Here is an 8,987-nt window from a genome sequence, read left to right on the forward strand (position 1 = left end):
ATATCTGTGGTACAATTTGAAGTAGTACAAATGTAGGTTTGGCTACGCAAGATGTCTGCACTCTTTTGTGTTATCTCCATAATCCCCAGAGTCAGAATGGCTCCTCCCTCCATTCAGCTGTTTACTTTCTCAATAAACCACTGTTTGGACTTACATCAGTAGGAAGAGAGTATCTAAGAAACCAAGGAAGGAAATTTTGTGGAAAACAAAGGAAAGGGAAAGAAACCATGAGCGATAGCAGACTGAACTTGCACTGTTTCTGCTTACAGCGAGAGCAAAGCAGCACTTGGCGCCATCACAACTGGCCGTCCTGGCGGCTAGGGGCAGACAGGTGGGGAGAGACAAGCGGGTGACGTTTGCTAAATACCAACTGGAAGGGCCAGTCAGGCAGTCTCAACATGATGTTTATGTATTTAAGATGGAGGTGATTTGCATTCTGTTTGAAAAACACAGAGGCAGCCCCTCCCAAAACCCACTAGAAAAAGATTATGCAACTTAAAAATACGATGATGTGAATGACTACAGTATTGTGGGTCACACGGAATACAGTACAAAACTGAGTAGATCTACTTTTAAACATTTACAATGAATGTAATGGAAGTATAACAGGCACTGTTCACTTTTTAAACATCCAGGGAAGATAATAATACATTTCTTAGAAAAATAAAGGCTGTGCCTAAAGGTAATTTCAAAGATGAACAAAAGCATGCTTTAAAAAGTTCCCTGTCATGGTGACTTGTGTCATTCTGTTGTGTGATTGTGTTCATATTCCTACATATTCCTTATTCAAAATTATTCCAAATTCTCAAAGCCTGTTCTCAAAAGCTACCTAGCTTTCAGATCATTTAGTCAGTAGGAATAATGGTATCTTGAAAAAAAATCATGTATCTGCACATATGAGCTGTAAAGAAGTAGTTTATGACTCTTTCCACTCTATCTAAAATATCAGCATTTACATGTGTGTCCCTTTTTTCATCACTGATAGGCTCACTGGTGGCCTGTTAATGCACACATTTGCTTGATAAGCCATCATATAGGTCAATTATGTAAATTATTGCATCTTATATACTTTTTCAACATAAATGACATTTATTGCCTTGAAAGGTAAAATTACCCTAATGATTGAAACAGTTTTGATAAAAGTAATTCCAACTAAACACAGCACATTAGGTGAAAATCGTATATGACACAGCCAATTCATTTAGCATTCATAAAGAGATTCTGAGTGAAATTAGGTATGTTAAGAGACTCCTAACGTGAGGTTTTTGCGACACAGTGATACAAATCTAAATTTCATGTAACCATGTGAGGTTTCTGTCACCTCCCACTAAAACATGTCAATAGGTGAATTATCTATTCTTAATGTCCCCTAGATGTGTGCAGTACTTTTAATAAACAATGTTGTCTTGCAAGCCATCTTTTCCTTTCTTCTTCTCACTTTGTCTCACCTTGTCTGGACACAGTATCTTATGATTATGATTCAGGCTACAGGTTATCTGTGCACTAGCATGTTTCTAATACATTGTGAGTGTCTTTCTAATAAAAAAACTGAAGTAAACACTCTGGGCTCATGCTTTGAGCCCTGGAGAGGGTCTTGATAATAATAAAACTTTGAAACAGCTAGACTAAAACATAACTTCAGTGTTGTAATGTAAACTGCACTGTATATTGAGTAGAAAAACAGATGCATTTGCAGATTGCATTGTAGTTTTAGCCATTTAGATCTATTCTATAGTTTTTCCAAACTGTATAGCAGTGAACAATGTAGTACTTTAAAGAAATAACACAGTATAAATGTACACTAATAGATTTATAGCTGAATGATATTTATATTTATAACACTTTACAACAAAACATGTATAATCCTAATACATTTCTTATCAGTACTACAGTGGGATTTTTAGTGCATCTCTCTATGTTTGATAGGAAGGATCAGTATAAAGTAATCCAGTGACAAACAGCGATGTTTGTATACACCGAAGCGTATGGCGAATTCTGTAAACAATCTGAAATGATGCATGTTTAATTCATATTCTTTGTTTTAGATCATGTTTGATTTTAAGTTACATTTATTAATACCAATAACAAACATGTATTTAAAGTGGTTGTTATTCACGCATGAATTCAGAAGATTCGTGTCATAGTTAATTTTCGATCTTCATTAGGTCATAATTAGAACAAGTATTAACGTGGGTATTACTGCATGAATATTTATGCACTGTTATTGTGTTACCAAAGTATTTTTAAATGAAGCACAATGTAATACTGAAATTGTGACTACAATACAAGTCTCTTTATGCAGTGACACACATGATAAATATTCAACTCAATCACACAACACTGAAAACTCAGTATGAATTAAATATAGCAAATAATGAAAATCTGACTTTTAATTTTCAACTCTATTTAAGTCGAATTTAATATAATGCACATTTTCTTGCTTGTGTGCTCATGAGCATATGTATGAACTGGAGGAGTGTGTAATAACGTGTTTATGTGAGTTAAAAGTGTGTATTTCCTGACTGCCAGACTAACAAGAGACTCTTGTTATCTCAGCACAGTCAATTATGCAAATGACCGTATAAGTTAATTATTTCTGTTAACTTCTTAGCACCTAGTTATGGAAAACACATCCTTGTGTGAAATTTAAAAGTTTGCTCTTAGCTGAATCACTGATTTTATGACGTACAGAGATACAAAAAGAGCACAAACAGGCACACAACTTATTCAAAGAAAATAGAGAGGACTAGAAATCTGTCGAGCCAGGCGGCGACTGTGGCAGGACTGAAGAGAAAAATCAGCAGTAATGATTTGAAACAGGAAGAGTGTGGCGTCAGTACAGGCTGGAGATAAGAGGGCTGTGCTCCATACACAAACACGGGACTCAGTGGCTCCCACATCTACAGGCGCCCCTGCAGTAGCTCTGTCTCCCACCCAGACTGGGTCCTGTACCACAGTCCGCTGACCCGAACCACACCCATACCCAATACTTTAGACCCCTGCTGCCCCCTAACCCACTCAGCCCCATCCAACACGCATATTAGCTCCACACACACACACACACACACACACACACACACACACACACGCACACACACATGCACACACACACGCACACACACTCCAACATTAACACACACACGTACGAACATTGGTTATACATTTTTTAATTTTTGAAAAAAAATGTTTGGACTGGATACTGGCCTGTTTAGTGGCGACTAACCTGGCAGACCATGTCCCCAGGTACCACTGACCACTTTAGTCTTCATAAATCTGCTAAAAAAACATTTAATACTGCATGACAAGGAGCAAGTATTAAACTAAACATGTTCTCATACAACAAAGATCTTCAAACATTTTGTACTTATGACTCTCTTTAACTTAAAAATACTTTTCATATTTCAGCACAGACATTAGACCTAGTATTAAAAAGAATGCAATAATATCTTGTCTCTATTAATTTCAGCACAACAACAGCACAAATTAGACCATAGACATTGTTATTCATAGGTCTGGATTCTTTTTTTTAATTTTTGAGGATATTTATTGAGTTCATTTAAATAGTCAAACAACCTAAAACTGAACCACTGCTATAAGTGGAAACAAAGCTGGACATATTAACACAAACGCAGAAATAGTATACTGTATTTACAGTTATGCATATGTTAGCTGCTGATTAAAAGGGAAGTAAAGTTTTTTATGCAGTTCCCATGAGATCAGGTTTCTGCTAATTGAGCAGAAATAAATGCAATTAGTGATTTAAGTATGTGAATCATGTAGCTGATACAAACATGAGTCAGTCAGGGAAAATATGACTGATATGGTCTTACACATTCGAAAGAAAACTTTTAATTAATTATAAATACTGCATAGTATATATTATTATAATGGCAGTATTAGAGTTACATATTGGAATCCAGCAAGTTTCCAGAACATTTATATAGTTTTCTAGAACCTATCCCACTGGTTTAAAGAGATATATGACTATATGCTTTATATGGGGAAAAAACTTTCATGTTCTTTATTATTAATTAAAAAGGTATTACTATAACTGTCTGCTATCAAGTTTTTATTACCAACAATTTTCTCTCAATTTGGTCATAATTCACACACACACTAGCTAGCTCTACCCTATCACGTGATAGATACCAACCAGGGATGGTGAAGACAAGCAAATGCTTCATCTATTTGAACTGTTGGTCAGATGACAGCCAGGCCAGCTGAACGCACTCAGAGTAAAACAGCATTCATGAGCTCTGATTGAAAGCTCTGACTATAATGTAAAGAGCACGGCCTCTTATTACGCTCTCTTATACACTCATCCATAGATACCTAACAGACCTCTGTCTAACACAACCCTTTTTACTGAATCAAGCACTCATTTACACCTGAGTGTAAGAATCAGGATGGACATGATTAGGGTTCCATGCAGCCAAAATACAAAAACAAAGTAAGAATCAGTTCTACACCACTGACATTTGGTCAAACTCAATTTGTTACAAACGTCTATCCGCTAGTGTATATAATGTTTTGTTAGAGAAGCTGATTATAGTAAAGACTGTAAAATTTTTTAATGGGAAGAAACATGAGCCTGGAATACCAACAAAGCAATCTCTGTACAGCCTTAGAGTCCACCCTCTCTTTCTATCTCTATCTTTTTCACATGTACACAGAATTAATGTCATTGTTGCTGCCATCCATCCTCCACCACAAAGGGAAAAAGAAAGCAGCACTCCAAAAAATGTATGATCTCAGTCAGTGGTTAAAAAAAAAAAAAAACTATCACTGTTGCCTCATTACCTTCTGGTTAACCCGGTTAAATATTTTTCTAAAATGTGTGGCTTTGTAAGCACAAAAGACACAGCAACAAACAGAATATTACTGTATGGAAGTCAGCAAAACATGAGGGATTTAGAGAGCGGGCTGGTGATGATAAGGGAGAGTTTTGGCACATGCTGAAGGATGCAGTAGATTCTTAGAAACTTTAATAAAAGCAGTCCACAGGGTGTTATTTTTCCACCCTCTGTCTCTCTCTGATGGCTGAACATGAATTCAAACAGTCCTTCTTTATGTAATCTGTGTAAACACATACAAATGCTCATAAACCCACATGTAAGCTGTGTACATGATTCAATTCATGATTTTCATGCTGTCCATAAATTTAAGCTAGTAATTCTATAAGACCATTTTCTTTGCTCCTATAGTTTTTTGTGTATTAATGTTAAATGATGCCCTTAACACAATTAACTGGTAAGAGAGATGCTTGTGATTGTGGTTGGAAATCTCTGTCCAAGTGCAAAAGCTGTATCAATTTCTGCCTACAGTATTTCATCATTATCTGTTCTAAGGAAACCACAGCTGTATCTAATCCAACAGCTCTGCTACTGCTATGAGAGAAACCACAACGGCCTAATGATGAATATGACGTAAAAGAAATCAAACAGGTAACATCTGACACAAATGAAACCAGTGAAAAAGTGACAGGAAAATGGAAGAAAAAAAAAGAGGAATGTGAAAGAGAGACAGCTGTACAATACAGAGATCCTGTAGTGTATATGGAGAAAGAGAGAGATGAGGAGAATGACTTCAGCAGGGTTTTAGTCTGAAGGACTGTAATTACAGCCATTCTCATCTCTGTGATTGCAGGCCTGCGTTTCCCAAACCGGTGGTAAAAATAAGGCTGAATTTGGTGGGCTGGAGGCAGATCTACCCTCTGGGCTAGTTCTACAGTATAGAAAATACTGTAGAACATGATTAAACTTTTTCTGAGCACGGGGACGTTCTGGAAAACATAGAAGTACACTTTACACTTTAGTTGTCCTTGAGTTCATGCTTATAATCCAGTTAGCTGAGCATGCAATGAATATTGATAATCGATTTAACTTAAATAGTTGGGACATAAAAGCTTAAAAACATTGACCTTATTTAGACCTGATGACTGAAGTCTTCTTTCACACCCTGTTGCCCAGATACTTTACATGTTATGTTAATGCTCAGGCTGCAAAAAAATTGCAAGGAACAACAACAACAACAACAACAACAACAATAATAATAATAATACACATTTACTTCATAATTAACATTAAAAAAAGAAAATAGTAACTTCAGCATGAGTAATCATTTGGAAATACTCTATAGACAGTAAGTACCTAGCTATACCCCATTTTGCTAAATATCATAGCTTGCACTCCCACCCATAGTTATGAAGTGCTTCGAGAAGCTCGTCATGAGGCACATCAAGACCCAGCTACCACCCTCACTTGACCCCCTACAGTTCGCGTATCGTCCAAACCGCTCCACAGACGATGCCATTACCACAGCCCTCCACTTAGCCCTCACCCATCTGGACAATAAGGACACTTATGTACGAATGCTGTTCATAGACTTTAGTTCAGCATTCAATACAATCATCCCTCAGCACCTGATTGGGAAGCTGAGCCTGGTGGGACTAAACACCTCCCTCTGCAACTGGATCCTGGACTTCCTGACTGGGAGACCTCAGTCAGTCCGGATCGGGAACAGCATCTCCAGCACCACCACACTGAACACTGGAGCTCCTCAAGGCTGCGTGCTCAGTCCACTGCTGTTCACTCTGCTGACTCACGACTGTGCAGCAATGCACAGATCGAATCATATTATTAAGTTCGCCGATGACACGACCGCGGTGGGTCTCATCAACAAGAACGACGAGTCAGCATACAGGGAGGAGGTGCAACAACTAACTGCCTGGTGTAGAGCCAACAACCTTTCTCTGAATGTGGACAAAACTAAAGAGATGGTTGTGGACTTCAGGAGAGCACAGAGCGACCACTCTCCGCTGAACATCGACGGATCATCTGTAGAGATCGTCAAGAGCACCAAATTTCTGGGTGTTCATCTAGCGGAGAACCTCACCTGGTCACTCAACACCAGCGCCATCACCAAGAAAGCCCAGCAGCGTCTCTACTTCCTCCGAAGGCTGAGAAAGGCACATCTCCCTCCCCCAACCCTGACCATGTTCTACAGAGGGACCATTGAGAGCATCCTGAGCAGCTGCATCACTGTCTGGTTTGGGAACTGTACGATCTCGGATCGCAAAACCCTGCAGCGGATAGTGAGGACAGCGGAGAAGATCATTGGGGTCTCTCTTCCCTCTATCATGGACACTTACACCACACGCTGCGTCCGCAAAGGCAACAGCATTGTCGATGACCCCACACACCCCTCACACACACTCTTCACCCTCCTGCCGTCTGGAAAAAGGTACCGAAGCATTCGGGCCCTCACGACCAGACTGCGTTTTGCACACTTTTCTGCTGTTTTTGCACATATTGGACAATATCTCAGTCATCTGCTGTTTTTTGCACAACTCTATATATAATCCAAAGGACCTGCTGCTAAGAACCTGCTGCTGTTCATTCTTTTACTGCACAAAATATTGTTTGAACATTCAGTATTTACACCGGTCGGTCGGCGCTGTTTCTGTTACTGTTTATTGTCTTTTGTGTATTGCATTTTTTGTACTTTTTGTATTGTCTTGTAACTTAATGTCTGCACTGTTTTTTTGTCCTGCACAGTCTTTTGTCCTGCACTGTCTTGCTTGTCTTGTCCTGCACTGTTTGCACCAGGTTGCACAGTTGCACTTTATGTGGCTAAGACTACTTACATGTCCTTAGCCCTGTCTTTGTTTTATGTAGCACCTTGATCCTGGAGAAACGTTGTCTCATTTCACTGTGTACTGCAACAGCTATATATGGTTGAAATGACAATAAAAAGCTTCTTGACTTCTTCTTGACTTCTTGACTTGCAAATGCATTTCGAAGTCTGCTAGAAAATCTTCATTTCTTATTTAATTGATTTTCATCCACACCACTTTGCAGAATGCTTCTAGCTCAGAGATGTTCTTCCTGCATGCACAGCATATGTAATATCTACCTACATATTTCCCATGATATTTTTGGCAGTAAGGGCATTTCCAAAAGCTTCAGCATGTATTTCTTCAATTAGTTTGTGGTGCATTTTGAGGTACTATATATTTTGGATCATCTTCCTGTTGTAGAAGCCTCTTCAGCTTCAGTTTCATGACCGACTGTTACACTTGCTTCCAGAATTTCCTGATAACTACTGGAATCCATTCTTTTATTTACCGGGGTAATCGTTTGACCTTGGCTGCCACATAACCCAAGGTATAACACACTCCATTTTTGATACATTCCCTTTTTTCCCTTTCTGCTTTGTCCTTTGGATTGAATAAGAATAAGTACAAACCATTGTCAGCCTCTTTGTGGTCAGCATCTTGCCCCAGTTTTCAATTATACAGCTTCACTCCTCTTATGTGAGGGATCTGGGTAATGTTATGATAGTATAATATTATAACATTATGTTATATTGTTAATCGTCCAATTTGACTTGAAGACCAAAATGATTCACCATAACAAAAAAACTGTTACTCATCTAATACTCATTAATATAAAAGAAATTCTACATTTATATATATATCACCCTGTCTTCATCCTGTCCAGTCTTTAACAGAAGCAGGCAGCTCTTGGACGTTACTCAGTAAACACTGTCAAGGTCTGATGCACAGTGAGAAAACTTAAGAGCTTTTAAAAATGCCCCAAGCTGCAATTTTCACTTTAACTTATCAGCACTGATCCAGGAAAGTGCTAATATTCAGTTTCAGTTGGATGCATGCTAAAATTTTTTAGACACTGTGAAAATGCTAGCGTCATGTGAGCCTAGAATGTCTTGATGAGCTGAGTTATGTGCGAGACAGATCTGTGGAAGCCCAGAAATGCAAAGTCAACATAACATAGTAGTGGAATCTCCTATTAGGGGGTCAACAGACACCCCATACATCCTAAACCCTTTTTTAATACCCTGAACATTTTCGCATTTTCTGTACAAACACCCTTAAATGTACAAACACCCTTAAACACATTCTGCTATAAATAAATGCATCAATTCATTTATGTAAAACTGTATATTTAAACACATAGTGAAGCAAA

This window comes from Tachysurus fulvidraco, chromosome 13 (assembly GCF_022655615.1).
Source record: "Tachysurus fulvidraco isolate hzauxx_2018 chromosome 13, HZAU_PFXX_2.0, whole genome shotgun sequence".
Lineage (NCBI taxonomy): Eukaryota > Metazoa > Chordata > Actinopteri > Siluriformes > Bagridae > Tachysurus > Tachysurus fulvidraco.